At 40.3% G+C, this 22,696-nt stretch overlaps 1 protein-coding gene across 1 annotated transcript in view; it reads right to left on the minus strand.

Moving 5' to 3' along the window:
• The window catches only part of LOC105203997, a 68,692-nt gene extending 49,851 nt beyond the window's left edge, over positions 1-18,841 (minus strand). The window contains exon 1 of the mRNA XM_039450840.1: positions 18,611-18,841. The gene's annotated coding sequence lies outside the window, so the exon portion shown is untranslated. The remainder of the gene's footprint in view (positions 1-18,610) is intronic.
• Positions 18,842-22,696: the final 3,855 nt, after the last annotated feature.

Consider the following 22,696-nt stretch of genomic DNA (forward strand, 5'->3'; position numbering starts at 1 on the left):
GCGGAAGTAATTAATAAACCTCTAACGAGGCTGGACGTAGCAGACGATAAGCACAGCGATGCAGAATGCCCGATAAAAATTTCTGCAACGTTGCACGCGAGAATGAGCGCAGCCAGGCACGGGCTGAGCGCAGGGGCGGATGCGCAGAAAATATTCTCTAGCCAGACACCGCAGCCAGCCGGATTAAAAAAAAAAAAAAAAAAGAAAGAAAAAAGAAAAGAAAAAAGAGGAAAACATAGTGCCATGATTGCATCGCACACTTTGCACGTCGCGCTCCTCTCTCGACGATCTTAGCCTCGCAAATCTTGTGGGGCGGGGGAGGAAGAGAGGAGACGCTTTTTGCGAGACACGTTGAATACGACGAATTTATTTCGGGTTTCTCTCCTCCCCGCGCGTGCATCCGCAGCACGCAGATGCGAGAGCGCGAGATTGCACACCTCGTCGCTCGCTTTTAACGGTTCGCTTCTCGCGTAACGTAAGAGTGATAAGACAAACGTCTCGAGATTACACCGAGACGTTTCGGTAAGTTGCTCGCGTTGCGAGAAATGTTTAACACCTTAACGCATCGCAACGCTTTATGTCCTAGAAGTTTCCTAGGTTTCCTTATACGCGTAAAATTTGAGAGACGTCGTTTTTCTTCAGATAATAATGTTTGCAAACATCTTTTCTACGTATCACCGTGATTGCTTTAGGATTCGAATCAATAATGAATACAACATTAAAGCTAGAACTTAATTTCTCTCTCAAATTAAAGCTGATCTTTTAATCCGTTTGCTCGTCTCTCTCTCTTTCTCTTTTTGGGGTGTAACGATTATACAAAATATTAATGTATTCCGCTGCAAATTTGTTTACCTTTGAAAACGAATTAATTTGACGCTGCTGGAAAATTGAAATCAAATTGCACGAAACATGTGCGCGCGCTTTGCGCAATGTCATTTGTAACACGATCCCAGTAAAGACACGCGCGTAGTTGGCTCTGGCAGACAGCCAGAATTATGCAATTTCAAAACTATACAGCATGCGGCTAGGCTAATTAATGAGGTCGCAGCGATTTCGCTTTAATTGCCAAATCTAGGCAACGATATGTCGGATTCAACAGTTTTCATATTTTACTGTAAATTTCGTTATATCTGTGACAGTTAACAATTCGAATACGTTTTATTAAATTAAATTGTTACGATGATTCAATTTCTACTGTATAGACCGAAAAGAAATAGTAATTGTGCACTATAGGGGACCCAGCTCCAATCATGTTGACCTTGACATATGTTATAGAAGCAAGAATACTGACCAACTTTTCCTTATAAATTAATTGGCGCTCTCCTACAGATTTCGAGATACACTTAGAGAAAGAAAAAAACAGTTTTTCTTAATTATTTCAGAAAATATTCATTTTACAAAAAAATGTGTTAAACAAAAACTGAAGCTTATAATAAGCTCTACAAATAAGATTGTATATATATTTTACCTAACTCCAATACTTTAGGAGTTATAATCAAAAAACCATTTTTAAAAAACTGACAAATTCAAATTTTCACATGTCGTACAGAAAACGCGTGGGCAGAGGAGGGGCTTCCCCTGCATCCCCTCCCGTATTTTTTCTAACCTAACCTACCCCGTCTCAGTCGGTCTACTAATGACGGGGTGGGTGCGAGAAGAGGAGGGCCATAATTTCAAATTTAATATCGCAACGTGGTTAATTGGATATCCTTGACCAAATTACAACTAAAATAGGATTAGATTAGGTTAGAAAAAATACGAGGAGAGGATGCGGGGGAGAGGTGAAACCCCTCCCCCGCCCAATCATCTACATTTCACACAAAACTACTCAAAATAAAAAAAAATTATTTTAAAACAGTTTTTCTACTATAACAACTACAGTATTGAAGTTAGATAAAATATCCATATAACCTTTTTTTATAGAGCTTATCACGAGCTTCATTTTTTGTTTGATACATTTTTTTGTAAAATGAATGTTTTCTGAAATAATTAAGAAAAACTATTTTTCCTTTCTCTAAGCATATCTCGATTAATTTACAGGAAAAAGTTGTTCGGTATCCTTGCTTCTATAACATATGTCAAGGTCAACATAATTGAAGCTAAGTCCCCTGTAGTGCACAATTACTGAATTTATAATCTTAAACAGACATAATATATATATTTGCTTACATGAAGAAAATTTTTCTCTTCATGCAAGCAAATTATGTCCGTTTAAGATGATGAATTTTTCCTAAAAGATTTCATATTCTTGCTTATATATAAAACAATAAATTGTTGATTTGATAATAAATTTTTTTCTGTGTACCCAAAAACTTATTACACTTGAGATTTTTGATTAATTTTTTCATGTATACGGCACATTAATTTGTGTGTTTCTTACGAAACACATTGTGGACTGCCTCTGGATCAAGTCGTTCGACAAACACACTCGGGATCGTGACATAATTATGTTCGATCCGCGTATACGGCTACGGAGATCGCGTTACCGTATTTTGGGGTGTTGGCTTTGGCATTACTTCTGTCAATATTAGCGTGCATCCCCTTTTCACGCGCCACGGGATTACGTTTCGATGAGTAAAGGAGCAGAGGCCGCTCGCAAGATGAGAGATAGTCGAAAACACTCGGGTCTTCTCCAATCGTCAACAAACGATTGTCAAATTTGCATTCGACAAAAATCTATCGAGGAAACGCGCATCTCATTGAAATAATCTTCTTATTAAAATTAATAACTATAATCGATCGGTAATATGCCAATATGCTTGGTAAGTAAGACGGACTTTATATATTCCAACTTTGAAAGAACGAATCTGAAACGGATATCTTCCGTCTGGATATCTCGTTTTCTTTCGCTTCGAAGCACGGAACTTTTCCGCTTCTTTCACAGAGCTCGCGAGTTTGGCTTACGCGGACGACAAGGTAGAAGAGGACTTTAAGTGTCTGTAATTTTCACATATACGCGGAGTACGCGTGGGAAAGATTATTACACCCGACTCGGGGAAGAGGATTTGTAAACCAACTACGAACGAACGAATCTGTCAGGCGTCGCGAAGAAGGAAGCGACGGGAAAATGGGATTAAGAATTCCTCTTTGTGTTGCTTAACAAACTTCGTCAACTCGCGTACGACGCCTCGGCGGCGTTAGCACGGGCACCAAGTTACCCCGAGTAGATTTATTCCCGCAACGGCGAAAGATCCCCCGGGGGGCGGTTCGAGACGTTCCCCCGAAGGGAATTCTCTCTTTCTCCTTTGCGAGCGCTTGAAAGCATTCCCCTTATTACGGCGCGAGTTTTCCAAAAAAGCTTCGCCGTGCGCGCGCAACGCGATGCCAGACAGTGCGCACGGCGCATTGTACATCGACGAGAGATTTAATCAAGTGTTTGTCTTTCGAGCGCACGAGCAGCGTACACTCGAAGCATCCCGGAAAGAACTCCGGCGATTAAACGTAAAAAATGGGGGTCGGGAGATATGAGGTGCGAGAGACGCCGAGTTTCGTGCGGCTCGAGCTTGTAAGAATATTTCATGCCGTTGTACATCACGCTCGGGGATAAATGAATCTCACTTTGCTACTTCCTCCCCTCACGCGTGGTAGATAACTTCGTCGGACTCGCATCCCCTACCGAAAGCCGCTCCGCTGCTCTGCTTTCTGTATGGACCTGCTGCGAGTAGATTGTAGGTAATCAACGCGACGCCGGCTACATAATTCGTACTAACTCGACTATTTAGAGGAGCGTTGTAATGGGATTAAACGCGAGTGTTTCGGCCGCAACCCTTTCCTATCTGCGAATAAACACTCGCTCTCTGTTTATCGGAGGAGCCGAATCCCCGAAATCGATGGCTCGAGTCCACAAGAAAGGATCCGCGATATGAATAAATCTTTCCAGGAATATTATTATTCTTGCTCCGTGGTCGCGAGATATCTCGAACTAGGTATACCTAGATAATGAATCGCGCGCACGTAGATGCGATTCAACAACGCGACGTAGATAAGACCGAGATAATACAAAAATTTTCTATGATTTATGAAGGATATACGAAGGAAAAAAAGCCGAATGAAGTTTCGGTTTTCACGAATCTACAAAATCTTTAATAGACTTTAACAGAGCAATACACAAATCTTCTGTAAATTCGTAAGAAATACACTGCTACACAGTAAAAAAAAATAAAATGCTAATTTAACACTTTTGCATGTCCCAGAAGGTCCGCTCTAAATTTTAAGTTAAAATAACTCTTATTTTAACTTAATAATTTAAAATAAGAGTTATTTTAACTTAAAAATTAGAGTGGGCTTTCTGAGACATTTTATTTTTTTTTATTTTTTTTACCGTGCATTTTAAACAATTGAGATTATAATCACATTTTCGGTTAAGATAGGCGCATGTTTCTCGTTACGATTATTACTTTTCTATTCGAGTAAGTGCAATCTCGGAAAATCGCCGAGAGTTGGAAAGCGGTCTACGCTGATGGAAAAGCTCACAATTTTCATAGCGTACAATGGTAGAAGAATTATCACGGAAAAGGGGCACCCTTTTGCCGTCAACCCTTATTACAGAGTTTCTTTGTAGCGCACGAGACGACCGACGAGACGAGCGCCCCCGGGGAGGACTCATTGTCGTGAGAGCCCGCGAATAATTTCGCCGGGTGATCGAGGATCTTAAGGAGGCACCGTAATCTCCATTGACCTTTCCGACGCGACAAAAGGACCGAACGTGGAGACGAGCATCGCTCGAGGGCAGACTCGGAAAAGCGAATAATCTTCTTCGTCAAGTTCGTCGGAGTAGCCTCGAACTCGTTAGCACGACCTAATGTATGCGTTATGTCTAATTTATCGGCTCGATGAGCAAAGATATAACGCGTAGCACAGCGAATCTCTTTCGAGAGACACTGTACGTCGGACACTCGCCGTCGATTCAATCGGTGTTTATTAATTTATTACACGGTTTCAATTGCCGTGCAGTTTATTCGTAGGGACGAGTTTTGCAGACGGCACAAACGAAAAATAAAAAGAACAAACAAATATCTCTACTTTTAACATTACGGATCTCTTAAAAGCTGAATTTGAAATCCCAAATTTTTTTGTAATATTAAAATCGACTAAGGCACCGAGAGATTAAATTTCGTCATCTTCAAAGTTTGAATTTTTAATGAAAATCGGTTTTAAAACGATTAAAATCCTTTCTAAGAGTGTCTGGAGATAAATTCAGATTTAGAAACGCATTTTTACCTTACAAATAAATATTTAGATTCGCCGAGTATAAATGTAGTCGCGAATTTCTGGTTGAAAAACAAATGCCACGATTCGTCTGACGGCAGTAATCGATATACGCGCCCTCGTCCACAGGTTGTCGATTTGATTCGACGATGGACGCATGAACGCGCCGCATTGCGAATGGCATGCGAACAGCGTGATCGATATTACGCGCGTTCGTCAAGAGCGTGTGTTACGGACAGCGACCGGGTGTTGCCAGAGAAACCTGACTTATTTTCGTCCGTTTAAATCCGGTCGAACGCCTCCGCGCAAGGGCCGATCCGCGACTTTCCGGCTGCACGCTGATCGTACATCATCATATGCTATCGATCTCCCCCTCCCCCTCCCCTACCGTAGTCCCGGCCGGATAAATCGAAACGTCCACCCCGATTTAAAAAGACCGACGGCTCTTCGTCCAAACAAATACTTGACTTCGGCTCTTTGTAACGAGAGCCTCTCGGTCTTTGCTCGCTTCCTCGAGCCTCGTCGTTGCATAAAGATCGCCCGGACAAAAAGCTTTTGCGGAGAAGTGGTTGAATTGAACCGTCAAGCTGTATGCCGAGGCACTTCCTATATTTTCTTTGTTTTGCGAATGTAAGTAAAAATAATATAAATTTTCATAAAAAGCAAAATGAAATTTATACGCGCGCTTAATGCAGCATTTAAAAAAATTTAGCTAGATACAAGATCAGAAAATAATTTTCTGATGGATCATCAAAATAGTTGTATAGAACACTTGTATAAAAGTATGATAATGTTGTTGCAAATAGTTTCGACATACTAGCAAGTCAAACTTCCGGTTCAATTTTTTAAATAATTCAATATAATTAGTCTCAAATCTGTATTTCTGCAAAATTATTTGTGTGTGTGTGTGTGTGTGTGTGTGTGTGTGTGTGTGTGTGTGCGTGCGTGCGTGCGTGCGTGCGTGCGTGCGTGCGTGCGTGCGTGCGTGCGTGCGTGCGTGCGTGCGTGCGTGCGTGCGTGCGTGCGTGCGTGCGTGCGTGCGTGCGTGCGTGCGTGCGTGCGTGCGTGCGTGTGTTAAATGCAGAAATATAAATTGAACGAAAAGAGAAAACGAAAAAAAGGGAGGAAGGGAGGGAGGAAAGAGAAAAAGAGAAGTTTCAAACGTTTTTTATCAAACATAGATTCAGAATTTACTGCAACTTGGCACGAATATTTATCAAATTTTTTTCGCCGAATTTCCGATTCCACGATTCGCAGGATTCTTCGGTAAATAGAACTTTATGCAACTTCTTTCATTCGCCTTGATTTGTTGCATAGGAATTTTGAATCAACTCTACGGAGCCTTTAAGACTCAATGAAGTTAACTCAAACAACCTACTTTTCATTCAATCGAATCAATCTTTCTCGTGGCAACGCGGAATGTACACGGGAAAAGCGAGAAATCGTCCATCTTAATCCGACGTTCGATCGAGAATCTATTACGGTGTTTATCGCGCCTGTCTGCTTCGTTGCCATTTAAGGCAGCATTTGTATTCGACCGTCGATGCCCAGGCTGCTGCAATATTGCGGAGTGTACTTCTTCGCTTTATATTGTCCGCCGTCATACGAGAACGGTGGCACGCCATTTAACATCTGACGCCTACGGGAGACGAAGTAAGATATTTGTCCGCGTTCGAGCGACGTCGGTTTCGGTAATAACGCACGTAGGGGAGAGTTTCGAAAAGGCGGGGGAGGGGGAGGGTACGTACGCCGATAAAGGGGCGTCGATAAGGATTTCCCCGGGAAAGTGCACCCTCTTCGACGTGGAGGCATCCGGCCGCGAGGAAATTTGAAATGCCACGTCGGGAGGGTCCCCACGAATCTGATATAATCGGCTGAAAAATGCGCTCTTGGATAGAATGGGATCGGGGAGGAAGAATTCTTTTTTACAATCCCTTAAGGGGAATCATGTTTTTCCATTTTTCAGAAAAAAACGATCGAGTTAATTTTTTTATACGACATCCTCATACACTTTTTTACGTTGAGTTTTACGGCAGATATACTATATAAGACGTCACGAAAATTAATATAATCTCGTCGTTAACAATGCAATTTTCTTTCGATTTAAAAAAGCTGTTCAGAACGATAATCATCTGAGAACATGCAAATTACGTACTTTATATCATAGCACAACGAGAGAGTAAGAAAGTTCCATCCGCAACGGCATGTAGTTGAATATTCTTTTTGCGGTCAATTTTTTGCAAACTCATTCCTTGAAATAACTCGTTGATAACATTTTACAAGAGAGTAAATGTCGTCGGCATTGAATTCGTCGCAATGAGAAAAGTTGAACGAAATTCCAAGTTTCGTAGCGCGGGGTGGATTTTTCTCTCGTTTTCTGCGACCGCGTTTGAATTTGACGATGCAGTTCCCCGGCCTATTCGAGAGCGAGGGAAGGAGTAAATGATTTAGGGAGCATCGTTCGTGACTTTCGGAGTTCATTACGCGACGGAATGGAGCATGGAACATGCGATTGCTGGATTGTTCCGCGTGAACTGATCGCGACAATGTCATTAGGATTCCTATCGACCATCCGGAGCCGAAGGCAGAACTGGGAAGTGAATTGACTTCTAGCCTCTGATAAAATGCGAACAACGAACTACATTCGAAAAATAAAACTATTTTGCTCCCATTACATTTTTTTTTAATTGTGTCATGTGGAAATAAGTGATAATAATTACGAATATGGTATTATCGAAATTATATAATCAGTTTTATAACCTAAGAATATAAAATATATTTCTAATATTAATGATTAATATGTAAACATTTTCTTAAATAGTTCAGAGAGAAAAAACTTACAAGAAATGATAAGTCAAGTAAGTTAATATCTTTTTAAAACTAAATTAAGTTAAAGTTAATACCTTATAAAATTAATTTAATAACATTACAAGTTGCATAAACGAAAAATTAGCTCAGTTAAAAGTGGGCTTAAGATAAATTAAATAAAAAATTAATTTTAAGCAGCATTATTTAAAAGAATAAATATTATATATAAAATATTTATAAAAAAATAAACTAAAATAAAATTCTATTAAATTAGATTATTCTAAATAACAAAATAATTACAATATAAATCATCAAATAAAAATATTTTTTTAATAAACCAAGTTTATATGAAATAACAAAGAATAAACTTGTTTATATAAAAATGTAATTTTTCCAATTTTTTTACATAAATTTTTAATTTAAAAAAGTTAATGTTAAAATTTGTTAAATTAAAAATTAAATTAACAGTTATTAACTGTTTCACTTTTTATCTAGTTATTATACAACTCTGCAAATGACGACAACAAATATGTTAGAAAATTTAAATAATAATTGTTGTCTTACTACCGGAAATATCCAGAGGCTACATCTAATCATTGATAAACAGTCAGAGAAAGAGCGACGTACGAGAAAGCGTCTTTGGAGGAATCTTTCGATGCAAAATATAAGGCAGCTGCAGCTAAGATTCGTTATTGGCCAGCGAGAATGATCGAACAACCGTCGTTCGCGGAATCGAATAAAGCAATTCCTTTGATTCGAGCTGGCTATCACGCAAGTGCGTGGTACAATTCCGACTGGCAGAATAGTTTATCAAAGCGTGCGAATGAACTTTCATTTGACCGACAGAATTCCGATTGAGAGATCGGAATTCGAGGTATCTCTCGTGCTTGATCCGATCATCCAACTGCCTAAAGTCAATCACAAACGTTTCGGGAACGTACACTTCGATTTACGCTTCGATGTATGATATCTCGCGAGAAAATTACGTAAACCTGTATAGCACGGAATAGCAAAAACATTGGAAAATATTGCTGCAATGTTTCAGCAGTATTGCAACAAAATAAAATGTCCTCTTGAAAAATATCGATACGTAATGTTACAGCAATGTTAATTTTATACACTGCAAAAAAAAAGTCTGGTTACAGCTACCAAATGTACAGTGGAATAGTATCAATTAAATATTTTGTTAATATAACCAAAAATAATTTTGTGTTTCTAAATGTTTAGTAAGTATCATCAAATCTGGTATAAGTTATCTAAAAATTTAGAAAAGTAAAATTATTTTTGGTCATTATTTTTGACCAAATATTTAATCGATACTATTTCACTATATTTATATTACCAGTGTTTTTTTTTTTTCAGTGTACACGTTGCTGCAATATTGCTGAAACATTGCAATGCTTTTTCTATGCAGTGCTGTACGAAAGATATTCCCATACGCGCGCCCTTCCTTCATTGTTCGCGATTGAACGAAGCCGCGCCGGGCGGGGGGCTAGAACGAACGTTAAATTACTCGGCGACAAAAACTTTCCGCGATCACGCGAGCGGTCGACGTTACATCCCGCAGACGCATACCGATTAGCGTCGCATATTATCTCCGAAGCGCGTTAAGACCCATTAATAAGAATTAAGGGCGACGGCCGCGGCCGGGCGGCAAGCGATTAAGGGTACGCGGGATCGACTCCGAAGGGACGCGCGCCATTGGGTACGCGGCTTGTTTTGTTTCGGTGCTCCTCGGCTTTCCCGAGGCAGCAACAGCAGCAGCAACAACGGCGGGCACCGGTAGCACGCTCGTGAATTTAAATGAAACATTAATCAGGATACGTCAGGGGAAATAGCAAGAGGCGCCCCTTTCCCCCTCCCCTCGCCCCTGCCGAAATTTGTAGCGTCACCCTCTCTTTCGGGGACTAATTTAAATCAGCCGCCCCGCTGCACTTCGGCATTGTTGGCGCAAAAACAATGGGACAATCCGCTTTTCGCTCGCTCGACACTCTCGTCGGTCTGATTGTTACTGCAAATACTGCCGGGGCCCGCACGACAAATTGATAAGCGACCCGCACAATGGTGACTTGTGTAGCTTCGCGCTGGAATTCTTTTTCGCGAACGCTAAATAAGAGCAATTGTCGGAATGAATGCGTCGCTCTCGTCAAACGTAGATTCATTTATGCCGTCCGACGACTCCGAGATCGGAAACAATTGTTCGGTGTTCTTTTAGAAAAAAAAAAGGGGGGGAGGGAGTGATTCTGTTACGTCGACACGACGACATTTAAATGCTTTCGAAATGAAGAGAACTCTTCATTGCTCTTCAAGCGTGACTTGTTTGAAGGACGGATAAACGCCATTTTCAGACGCTCATTCGTCGGTGGTTGAAGCTCTCGGCGCTGCAGCGCAAATAAAACCAGGTCCCGGTGACGCGGGACAAATTGCAACCGAGCGATACGTCATTTGGGAGAACGCGGTTGCGGCACGGAACACGGCTGCAACGAGACCCTAATGACGATGCAGTCGCGGGGGAGGGGAGGGGAAGGGGTGGGGAGGGGGGTGGGTGAGCACGAGATGCGAGATGAGGAGAGAAAGCGCTTTACGATGAAACCCGATGCTCGATAATAATCGCGACCGAGCGGCGCGCGGTGGATGCACTTTCCTGCCGTGCGATATCATAACAAAGCCTTACATTAGCCTTACATTACCGCACTGCGGACTCTCGTCTTTCAACGATATCAATCTGTCCGAGCCAGCGGTTATCGATCACGCTAATTGGTAATCTTCCGACGCATTCGCTCTCGATTACGGATAGTCGAACGAGACGCGATTGCTTTGCATAAAAGATTGCCGGGCTGCCGATATCAATGTCTGTCAATTTTACGATCTCAAAATGTTCTCATACAATGCTTGTTATTTACGTACATTGCGTTTGAATATTGTATGATCAACGTACAATAGCAATGGAGGAAAAGCTGAAATATAGAGATGGATATGAGAAGGATGTGATACATAAATTAGTATTTGCGCGGATACTCGATACTTTTTGTAAAATATGCATCTATATAAACTTTGTATTCGCTTTAAGGGACGAAAATTTGAACGAAACCAAAAATGGAGCAGTTGTTGGTTAAATAAAATTAATTTTTAAACAGCCGCAAAAAATACTGTCCGTCTTCCTTAATCTTTTCTAACTATCTTCACATAATATCTTTCCGTATGCATCGTTGATCTCCCATCCTGATTATAACGTCGATCGCGTTAATGGACCCGGCGAATCGCATAATCGGGCATAATTGCATAATGACCGAGGACTTATTACGATTCATTACAGTCTATCGATGTCAGAGGCTTGCGTCCCCGTAAATTATGAGTCCGTAACGCTCGAACCGATTCCCATGTGCGACACGTTCTCGCCGGGCCATTAAACCGCATAATAAGTAGTCCACGAAATGATCCTTCCTATATAAGGCGACGGACTTCAAGGCAGCTCAATCAATCGTCGGACACGTCAGAAAAAAAAGCAGTTTCCATATATTTAACATTTAAACGAAAAAAAAAGGATACCTTGGTTGTATAAAAATAGACATTTAATTTATTCCGGTATTGAATCGTATAATAGATGTACTGAGAGAAAAAATATCTTGAAACAAAAAAATTTAATTAACACAAAAGAATTATTTATTCGATGAGTCCTAATAGTTTATTTACTTGCAAGTCTAGTAAAGTTAAAAATTTCTCAATTGAAATATTTATGTAAATAAAATGTAGAAATATAATTCTTAATCGAGTAATTTTTTCTTGCAGGTTTAGAAAATATTTACTGTTGAATTATTTTTATATTCAAGATAATCTGATCTTTTAATCTAACAATAAGAGAACAATTTAATCAAGTGTAATAATATTATTAGAAAATTCCGTTTTGGAAAATCATTATGTAAATGTAAAAAAATGTAAGATGTTAAGATAATATGTCTAGTTACTTCATATTTTTATTTATATCAGAACAAACAAATGCTTGCATCAAAATATGTGGTTTTAGGGAAATGTATTTTTTTCATTCGAAAAAATTTTTCTCTCAGTGCGTGATAAATTAAACGCATTTAAATTATTATAATTAATTCACGTTTGTTAGTGCAATATTCAAATAAATTCGTTTCCATAACGCTAGCTTAAAAGTTTATATGTAATAATCGATTTACAAGACATCGTAACAAGTAAAAAGATTATCTGCTGCATTTTATTACAATTCACTACACCCTCGTCTTTCTATTATCCTGTTTGTGCTCCTTGTGATTTTTCCACTCTCTTATTATGCGCCAGTATTTCTTCTGTGTCTCTTTTTATATCATCGATGTGGTATCTCGGGAATAGAGGTGGTTTCATTACAGGAACATCGCAGGCAGCGTTTTCTACGCTTCCGGAAAAATGCTACAAAAAGTATCATCAACGTACACGGTAGAAAAGAGAGAAAGAAGGAGAAAAAAAGATCGAGACATATCGCAATCGCATCGCTGACGTTGCGCCGCAGATATTTTCTTTCCGCGGAAAACGCCGAGAGAGAATGCCGCGGATATGAGAAATAAAATCGCTACGAGGATACGGCGGAAGCGTGTGAGTGGCTACGGCGACTGTGAAGTGGGCGATTGAAGAAATTCGGATATACATGAAAAGTGTATGTGCCCGCGCGCGGACACGCGAGAGAGAGAGAGAGAGAGAGGAAACACGGGAGCGCACAGTCGCCGGATCTTGTAGGTCCTCGCAGGTTCGCGAGGAGAAATTTTCTCGCCGACGTATAATGCCGTTCACGAGCGCGACTTTCCGACCGCGTCGGAAAGTTCGCTGTGAATGACCGCTCGGGAATAGACGTAGAAAATGGAAGAAGTTTATATCCTCGTGACGAATTTTTAATTCGATCCGGCGAGAATGGAAGACGAACTTTGCAAACTTATTACGCAAGTTCGAAGTTTTAATTCGACCCGACCGGAGACACGTGTAACATTGAGAATTAAAAGTTCCATTTGCGTCCACCTGAGTAACATTCTACTGCACATTCGCGCGCTCGTGCAGCTTTTAACTTTGAGAACTTCTTGCTTGCTTGTAAGGCAAAGCTCATTGAAGCTTCGACGTTTCTCATGAACAAAAAGTCTACTTTAAATTGGTAGAGATTCGCGCGAAAAAAGCATCTTATATGAGCAGTACAATGTAATTTTCTTCTCCCTGTAAAAATTATCTCGCGCTCTTCATGGGTGAGTGGGAAGAAAAAACGTTTTGCGAGAGGGCTGAAGAGTCTGCGTGCGAACACGAGCACAGACGACGACACGCGTGTCTGACGGTCGCCGTCGCATTAAGGACAACGCCGAGGGGTGGCTTTCGTACGGGTAAATCGCGACAGCTCAGCACTATGAAGCAACGAGGAGAGAAAACAACGATAGAAAAGACAGAGGAGACGGAGAAAGTCCGAAGGGACGAAGGATGAGGTCTCGAGATCCGACATGCCTCGCACTCGTGTCTCCTCGCCTTGTAGGAATTTCAGAGGACTTTCGTGCTGGCTTCTTGCTTTCTTCTTTTTGATCCCCACTCGAAGCTACCTCCATTTTTCTCGCAGTATTCAATACAGTTACACGGCGAGTTTCTGGTTGAATTTGAAAGCCAGCCATCGGGAACTGACACGCAATCATTTTTCTTTATGCCAAGGAAATGATAAATGTACGTGGTAGCGTTTAGCGAACAGCTAAGCATTTTTAAAAATGTTTTTATTATTTTCCAAATGTTTGCAAAGCTGCTAATCGATGTTAGACGAGTAAATATGCTTCTTACAAAACAATATGTTATAGCAAGCATGGACTCTACTTTTTTTTTAATTTCTTTAAAGAAACAGTAATTTTGATAAAATAATTAATTGGACAGTCTGCAACTTAATTACACTTATGATAAATTCATCACTGCATCTCCCAGGGTTTCGCTTCCTATCCATTGTCAACCCTTGTCGCACACATCCTTCCTACGAAATGTTTCCCACGAATTTTCCGGCGCACCCTTGAAAACGCCCTTTTCCCTCTGGAAGTCTCGCTCTCGCGCCAATTGTCTGGGAAGTTCAGCCAGTATCATATTCTCCTAATAGTGCAACGAGATCCGCCTCGTCGGTGGAACGGTCTAGATAAGGAACGCAGGAGCGCTCTCGCCGGTAGCGAAAGATTTGTTTTTATCTCGCGCACCGGGAAAACGTCGAGTAAGGTTTCCATTCGGGGGAGAAAAATTACGCTGTTCCGTGCCAGATAATCGCGAGGATCGCGAAGGGATGTGTATTACTCCTGGGAGGCGGCAACCTTACCGAAAGTATGTGAGAAGGGTCAGGTGCCGTCGCATATCTTCCTTTTACGATACGAACAAGCGGTGCGACGGAAGCTAAGATGCTTTAAAGAAATGAACCCGGGTCCGAAACAAAATACTGCTTCGGGAGTAAAGGGTAAATTTTTGCGCCATTAGTCTGAGTTTCGAGAGAGTAACTTGTCTTTTCAAGATAGACGTTGCGAATTGTTTTTCGCTCGTTGAAGTCATTCAGCCTCGGAAAATCGCAGAAATACTTTTCAATCGATACTCAGTACTGAGCTTTGCATTTATTTTTATTAACGTTACTATAAAAATTCCCTAAACAATCCCTCTGTATCCCTCAAGAAAAAGTGTTTCAATAAATCGATTGATTACTATATCAATAACTGATAAATGATAAACTAATCGGTTTATTAAAGTACATTTTCCTAAGTGATATTATTTAATGTACAACAAAAAGGAAAAAAAAAACAGTATTCACGCTGCTCTCCGAAAATATCTTATTATGCTTATTAGCGCGAGAAAATTATAAATATTCCTAAATCACATCTTTCTGGTGTAACAAAGAAGATTGATGTCCCCGACAAAACAATTGGACCAGAAATTTCAACATCTGAGAAATTTCATCCGAGAGCCTTCCCTTATCAAGAGAGTTTTCAGGAGCAGACAATCATGTGCCCTTTATGGTCACTGAACGAATCGTGGCAAACCCTTCCACAAACCCTCCTTCCATCGAGAGAAGTCTCACGAACGCACTCTCCGATCTTCCGGGATAACCTTCCACCCCACCTGAGTCGAAGCTCTCGACTGCACCCGCGGGATATATTCTTCTTTCCCCGTCGGAAGATTTCCTTCGCGGGATTAAATCCAAAGAGCTTTTAATTAGACACGTAAAAGGAAAAAAAACCGGAGGAAAGGGGAAAAATAATAAAGATTTTTTTTACCGACGATAGAGCGAACGTCGAGTCTCTGCGAAAACCGGTGAATGAATGTGCACACGGAAAGAACAATTTTATTGCAGTATCTAAAAGTTTAGCTAGATACAGATCAGAAAAATAATTTTATATTGAACAATCAAAATAATTATGTGGGACGCCCAAAATAATGTTGCTGCAAATAATTTTGACATTTTAGCAACCAAGTTAAATATCCGATACGTCTTTTAAATGGTTCAACGTAATTCTTTTCAGATCTGTATTTCAGCAAAATTGCTTTTATTCCGTGTGCGACGTAAAATATTTTATTATCAGGAATTGCGCGAAATTTAGTTTATTCCAGCTGCGAAATTCTCTTCGAAATTCTCGTCGAAAATTAATTTCGCTCGCGAGACGTGACGAGGAGAAGCGGAATGATTGATGGCAGTTGTCTCGTTCACCATCATCGTTACCGCATCGCGCATATTCAGACAATACCCTTTAAAAGGGTGCGACTGTAGATGCGCACTCGACCCTTCGTCGCAGTCGCATTGCACCGGCATCGCACCTGCAGTGCGGCTGCTGTAACTCACGTGTACCTCTCGCTTTTAAAGACCGAGAGAGTGGAAATCGAAGTTAAGGGCAGTGGCGATTAGAAGAGGGTGGGCCACGCTCGCAGCCACCCCTTTTCCTCGCGCGAACGCACGATACACCAGGGCCACTCTCTCCGTCCCGCTCCGCTTCGCTCGCTCGCTTGCTCGCTCGAGAAAAATTCGCTTCGATCATCGTAGCATCGTAGCATCGAAGACACATCGGGATATCTCGCGCACTCGAGTCGGATCATTAAGTTTGAAAATTACGCCGCTCCGCCCGTGGGCGTTGTCGAATTATGACGCTTCGAAGTTTGGGAAGCTTCGCGACGTCATACACACTCGCCAGTCCGTGGGAACGGACCTTCGTTAAGGTTCGCCGTACCGCTTCTCAGGTCAGGGTCACTTGATTACGTTAACTGCAATTTGGGGCTCTTGGCGCCCGTATTAGTTTACGCGTTCCGAGTGTAATACAATATAGATAATGTATCGACAGTTGTGTTTAAACTGCACATTTAAGTAACATTTCTCCGATATCTTTCTGAAAATCATGAAAACGCTGCAAGTATCTTTAAAGAGCGTAATTATGGCTAATCACGAGAACCAACGGTGAACAAATTGTATTCTACTGACAAATAAAATTACGTAAGCATATTTAGCGTATATTTTATCTACTTTTAAAATGTGTGTGTGTGACGCATTCCACCTTTGCCCTTTCTCTCTTTTATAAATTTGTCTGCAGGCAAATTAAACAGCTAAGATATTACCAGATTTTTCAAATTTTTCCTCTTCCCTCACATGTGCGCTGAAAGCGAAGCTCCACTTGTACGCGTTTCTTCTCTTCAACTTTCTTTCTTGAAGAATTTAATTACTGTTGCATGATGTAGTTTCAAACGCGCGGCGAGCGCACAGAATACCAAAGGATTAAATAACGAAGTAGTACGGGCAATCGTGTTACGCGTACAAAATTCCCTCGAACCACCGCGAGCGTGACGAAGAAGCGACTCCAGCTTTCTAGCGGGGCTATCTGATCACCGGAAGCGCGACGTAATGGGAACGTAAGGCGTTACCGCTACGCGCGTTTCCGCTGTGAATTCGTCGCGATTTGAATCTCTTGCGTCCGTCGCGAAAGATCGGGGGACGCGTGGCGCAGCCTCTGCATCCTTCTGGCGCCTACGGATTCATTCATCGCGCGGCCCCGGCGATTATTATTATTCCCTCTCGTCGGACTCTTTTCCTCCGCGAGGTCACGAGCCACGTAATAGGCCGCGAGGAGGGGCGCCTCTTTTAGAAATTGCCGGGAGAAATTGCGAGGTGACTTTGCACACGCGCCGGAGCTCTATGCGCCTACCTGCGGGGCAGTTTAAATCCTATCGACGAGAGGAATCTCTTGGCTCGAATTACGGTCAATCGCACCGTACGAGCGAGATATATTTTTGCGGAGAAAGTGGACGAATAGTTGTTGGACGATTAGCGACGACAGCGCCGGCCGGCATGCCGATATGATGCGTAATAACGGCGAACAATAGCGAATAAATTGACTGTTTAACGGATAATATTTCGTATTAGAAACTAACAATCATAGCAAATTGAGAATCAATACTGTCGATGTATGCTAATGATATTTTGTAGTTAAAATAATAGGTGTACTGTAATGTATCAAGTGTCTCTGATGTTAATATGTAAATGGATTCGGATTATCAAATAAAAATTAGAAAAACGTTTCGATAGAAAAATGAAATAAATCGACAATATTTTTGCCCAATCTACCGAAGCATACTTACGTTACATCGAAAAACGATAATCAATACAGTATAATGAGTACGCATTATACAAAGTATGGGGGATAGTTTTACATTTCAAAATGGCAGTTGGCCTTGCAAGTCAATGCGAGTTTGACATGGGAGATTGAATTTATCATTCCGTGAATGTAATAACGACTTTGTACTTAACTTCAACGAACGGAATATTAATTCTTTCTATTGTGGTTCTTATCGCGCGCGTCGAGTTTTCTATTATAAGCTTTCTCTTTTATAGTCTTTCATAGGTAAACATTCGATTATTAATCATCTACGCATGTTATTTCATGTCTCTGTCATAATTTCCCAATAAAACATTTATAAGCCTACATTTATTTATACGATATATTCTCTATGGCTAAAAATTCGCTCGTTAAAATAAATTAAAAAATATGCTACATAATTTTATAAATTTCCCTATTGTTCCGTGCACAATGTGCGATTCGATGTCAAGGTGGTAAGGCGTAAAAAAAAATAAATAAAGAAATTCACGATGTAAAGGGACGGTGAAAAACTCATATCCTTAAGCTTCGATTTAAATCTTCCAAAGCCAACTCTCCAATTTCCGTCATATCTTTCGCGTGTACATTATACCATTCGGAGTATCCAATATTTCGAGCGAGGAAAAAAGGATCGCGGTTTCTGAGCCCTGCGGTGTAATAAAATCCGATTCGAATCCGGTCCTTCGGCATGCCAAATATTGGAACAATTTCAATCTCCGCACGTTCCAGATTACAACAGAGTACTCTCAAAACGTGGATTTACGTCGCAGAATTTGATCGCGCCGTATTCCCGTCGAATGCTCATCGAATATATCTCGCAAGCCGACCTAATCCGGCAAACGCTCGCGATTCCCCGCGTCTCGAAGACGGCCTCTCTCACCGGAGAGCTACATCCAGAGACGCATTACGCACACCCTCTGTCGTAATGCTACCCTTCCGAGCCCCGTCGTTAACCCTCTCGCGTGATATCGTACCTTTTTCTCCATCGAACGTCATCCCCCATCGGTTTCGGCGTGCTGCGCTGCTATCACCTGGCAGGTTCACAATTTTTTCAACTGTTCACAATGTAATTATGTACTCGCACTCGGATACTTATGCACTAATCTCTCTAATCGCGATCACGCTCGTGACACGAGCGAGCGAGCAGAAAAAAAAACGGAGCAAGCTACCTCCACACGCGACGGTAGCTCAACAGAGACTGAGCACTGCTGCCGGCTACCGAGAGAGGATAGTGGGAGGTCGACAGGGCCGTAGGGAAAGGGTGCCTCAACTCGATGTACACGCGATGCGCCCCGAAGGGATATCGATATCAAGGGAATGTCCTGTCCGCAAATTACCGGATTTTTACAGAACACGAGGGAGAGTTGAATACCGCTCTCTCCATCGGGTGTCACGTGCACCAAATAAGGTAAAATTCCACGGGAAGTTCGCATCTTCCTGTATAGACGACGTTTAGGAAATTTCCGGTATAGAGATAGAACAGAATATTTATCTCTTTTATTAGGATATTAACCTCCGAAAATTGCCAGATGAAGAAAAAGAAAAATATTTAACGATTACAAGAGACGTAAAAGATAGAAAAATTCAAATTGAAATATAAAGATAGGACAACAATTATAAAAATTAAAACTGTGCTTTTTTAAAGTGCATATGCTTGCATTATCCTTGAAAACGGCACGACTATTTTTTTTTTAAGAATCGAGTTTCTATAAGAAATTAACATGATTTTCTCTTATTAGTCGCTTCTTATTTCTAATCCCTTCAAAAATGTTAAGTATTTATTTCACTCCAAAAAGAATAAATTCCGAATTATTAAATAGATTATTGGAATCGATAATTCTAGGAAACGCACCTGGAAAAAAAGCATCGAATCGAGAATCATCTTCTCACATGTAAGCAAGATTATAAAATCTTCTTGAAAGAATTTAATAATCTTAAACGGGTATAAACTTGCTAACATAAAGAAAGAAAATTTTTTACGTAAGAAACAAATTTCTTCGCGTAATCAAATTCTTTCAAGATTTCGTACTCTTGCCTATGTATGAGAATGATTGTTAATTCGATAATTTTCTTTCCGCGCATGCAGCCGCATTGAATAGTTATTCATACGTCGCTCGAAACCTACACCCCTTTTATGCGACGTTCCTCGATTGCAACGATACATGCAACAAATCCTGCATCGCCCACGCAATTTCACGCGGTCACGTCATCGTCGTTTGTCCGTCCGTTCGTTCGTTCGGACGACGCGTGTGCGTAATCGCCATTAGGTCCAAAAAGAAAAAGGAAAAAGGTGCACCATAAAATCCGCACGCCCTTGTTCCTGCGCGCGATGTCACTCACTCGGTTGAAGGGATCATCCGGGGATACTCTCCCCTCGTATCACCCTTCTTCGGAGGGTAGCGTTTCTGCGCTCACTCCCGCTATGCATCCGATTAGCATACGGCCGGCCGGCTTGCGTTGGCGATGTCTCGATGAAGCAGAAAATCGAGGCTCCAAGTGACGGGGCCACAGGACGAGCTCGTTCACGTGGCTTAAAAAACATTGCGCAAAAGAGCAAATGACGACGGCACGAGAGATCTCATATTAATAAACGTCGGCCGCAAGGATTATTTTAACGACCTGTCGATTGTAGATTACAATTAAGTTAAATTTACATTTTTGATTGTACACGCATGTCATTATTTATTACACTGAGAGAAATATTTGGTGAGGTCAGCCAAAGCTTACAATTAGTCGAATAGTGATCAAATGCATTTTATAGTTGTAATTATTAAATATGTAAATGTTGACCAAACAATTTGCAGCCTTAACCAATTAATTATTTTCATATAACTAATTATCAAATGTTTCATTAAATGTGATTAAATTTTTGATACCAGTAACTACAAAATTTGTTTAATTAAATAATAATATTTAACTAAATTTGGGTTGATCTCACCAAAATACTTCTCTCAGTGTATTAACACATTTAACAACAATAAAATCTATTCTTGCCATTTTGGAGACCGATTATTCTTATATACAACTCTACGACGCTTTCAGATCGTAAAGCAATTATTAAGTAAGAATAGTGTCGCCGAAACCGTCAGATTTCTAATTCGTTAGACGCGAAGTTTATTGAGTTCTGTGTCCTCGATTTTCGATTATTGATCGATCTATATATCAGACCCGAGCGTGCACTTCCATCGCGCGAGCTACATTAATGATGAAAACGCCGTAACCCAGGAATTCCTGTGTCTACCACATTAATTAGATTCATTGTTATACTATGGCAATTCGCGTATTCATGCGTATTATTCGACCGTTCAATATGTTTACAATATAGGTTGACGTATAACTAGACGTTTTGGAAGCATTACAAAAGGGAGCACAATACTTGTTTGGATTTCGTCTTTTCCTTCTTTTTCCTTCTTTCTTTGGTTTTGTTCTGTTCAAATTTCGTGTACTATCATATTGTTTGGGTAAATAAAATCAAGAAGTTGTAAAAAATAATATAAACATTTTCACAGAAAAGAGATCTTACACTAACAGATAAGATCGCAAAATGCCAAAGAAAATGTTTTCAAATAAAATATTAGTCACATTGAGAGAAAGAATATCGTAAAACAAAAGTATTTTACTTAACGCAAAAAAATTATTTACTCGGTGAAAATGGCTTATTTATTTGCAGTTAAAAATTTCTTAATTGAAATATTTATGTAAATAAAATGAAATAATTTTTAATCAAGCATTTTTTTCTTACTGTTCTAGAAAACATTGACACTGTATTCAAGGCAATCAGATTTTTTAATCTAAAAAAATAATTAAGTTTATTATTATTAGCTTATTTATGAAATCATTATTTCAATGTACAAAATTGTAGTAATACAAAATTATATATTTCAAGTAATATGTCTATTTAAAAATAAATATTTTTACTTAAACAGAACAAACGAATGTTTGCATCAAAATATATGGTTTTAAGAAATTTTTTTTTTCCATTAAAAAAATTTCCTCACTATAAGAAAATAAAATTTCGAGCAGACCCGAGCAGAGCAGCAGAGTTAAATAAATCACTCTAATGTATTAGATCTGTAACTATTGATACTAGTGATGATTTATGAGTTACAACATATGACAATTCTAATTTCCACTACGATACATCTTCATAATTAAATGTTTGACCGCAAGGTAATAGATTAATAAGACAATAATTGACAGTTTGACATGGCAAGAGGAATCATATCGGATATGAATACGTATCTTTTGCCCCGTTCGCCTACCGGTCGTCCAGTAGAAAATAGAGATAAAACGCACCCACCTTGGCAGCTCGTGCGCGCCAGCTATGCCACTCCTGAAATTGATCGTGATTGATCGACCATTAATTTTTTATCTAATAACGAAGAGTGGCGCGACCGATAATGGACTCGGGCTAGTTAAAGCTCGCGGCGCTTATCAAAGTTTCGCTAAAGCGATTACGCTCTCACCAGAAAATTCAATGTAATGTTATCGGGTTTCGTTAAAATTCACTTATACGGAAAAATGATTAAGCCTCCATGCGCCTCTGCATCTAAATTTATCTCGCCTGAAAATTGCATTTCGCTTTGTAGCGTTGTTTGCCGCTTGAAACTAAGTTAACTGAGAAATCAAATCGCGTCGGGAAAGTTCTAACGAAATTCGACAAGTCATTTGTGTTTCTAATTATCTAAACACCGGTTGATCTGCTTTCACAATCTCGGTTAATGAGGATTCACGACGGTATAATGGCACGTAATTATTTCCCGCATGTAAAACGAATACGGAATGATTTCGACACAAAGGACACTTAATTATTTCAACGGAACTACGTCGATCAAACTCTTATTACTCCACTTTGTGCTTATCAATGCGTGCGTAACGGCGAGTAACAATGGCGTTACGTGAGCGGGCTTCTATCCTTAATGTTCGAGCAGTTCGAATTTATTTCGCCACACGCGCTATTATTCAGCGCGCTTTCTCTGACGGCCTGCACTTGTCCGTATAAAATCCTACTTTTCAGCATAAAAAAAGAGAATTCCACCGCCATCAAACAGCTTTTACGA

The sequence above is a fragment of the Solenopsis invicta genome, chromosome 6, assembly GCF_016802725.1.
Source record: "Solenopsis invicta isolate M01_SB chromosome 6, UNIL_Sinv_3.0, whole genome shotgun sequence".
In the NCBI taxonomy this organism is placed as follows: domain Eukaryota; kingdom Metazoa; phylum Arthropoda; class Insecta; order Hymenoptera; family Formicidae; genus Solenopsis; species Solenopsis invicta.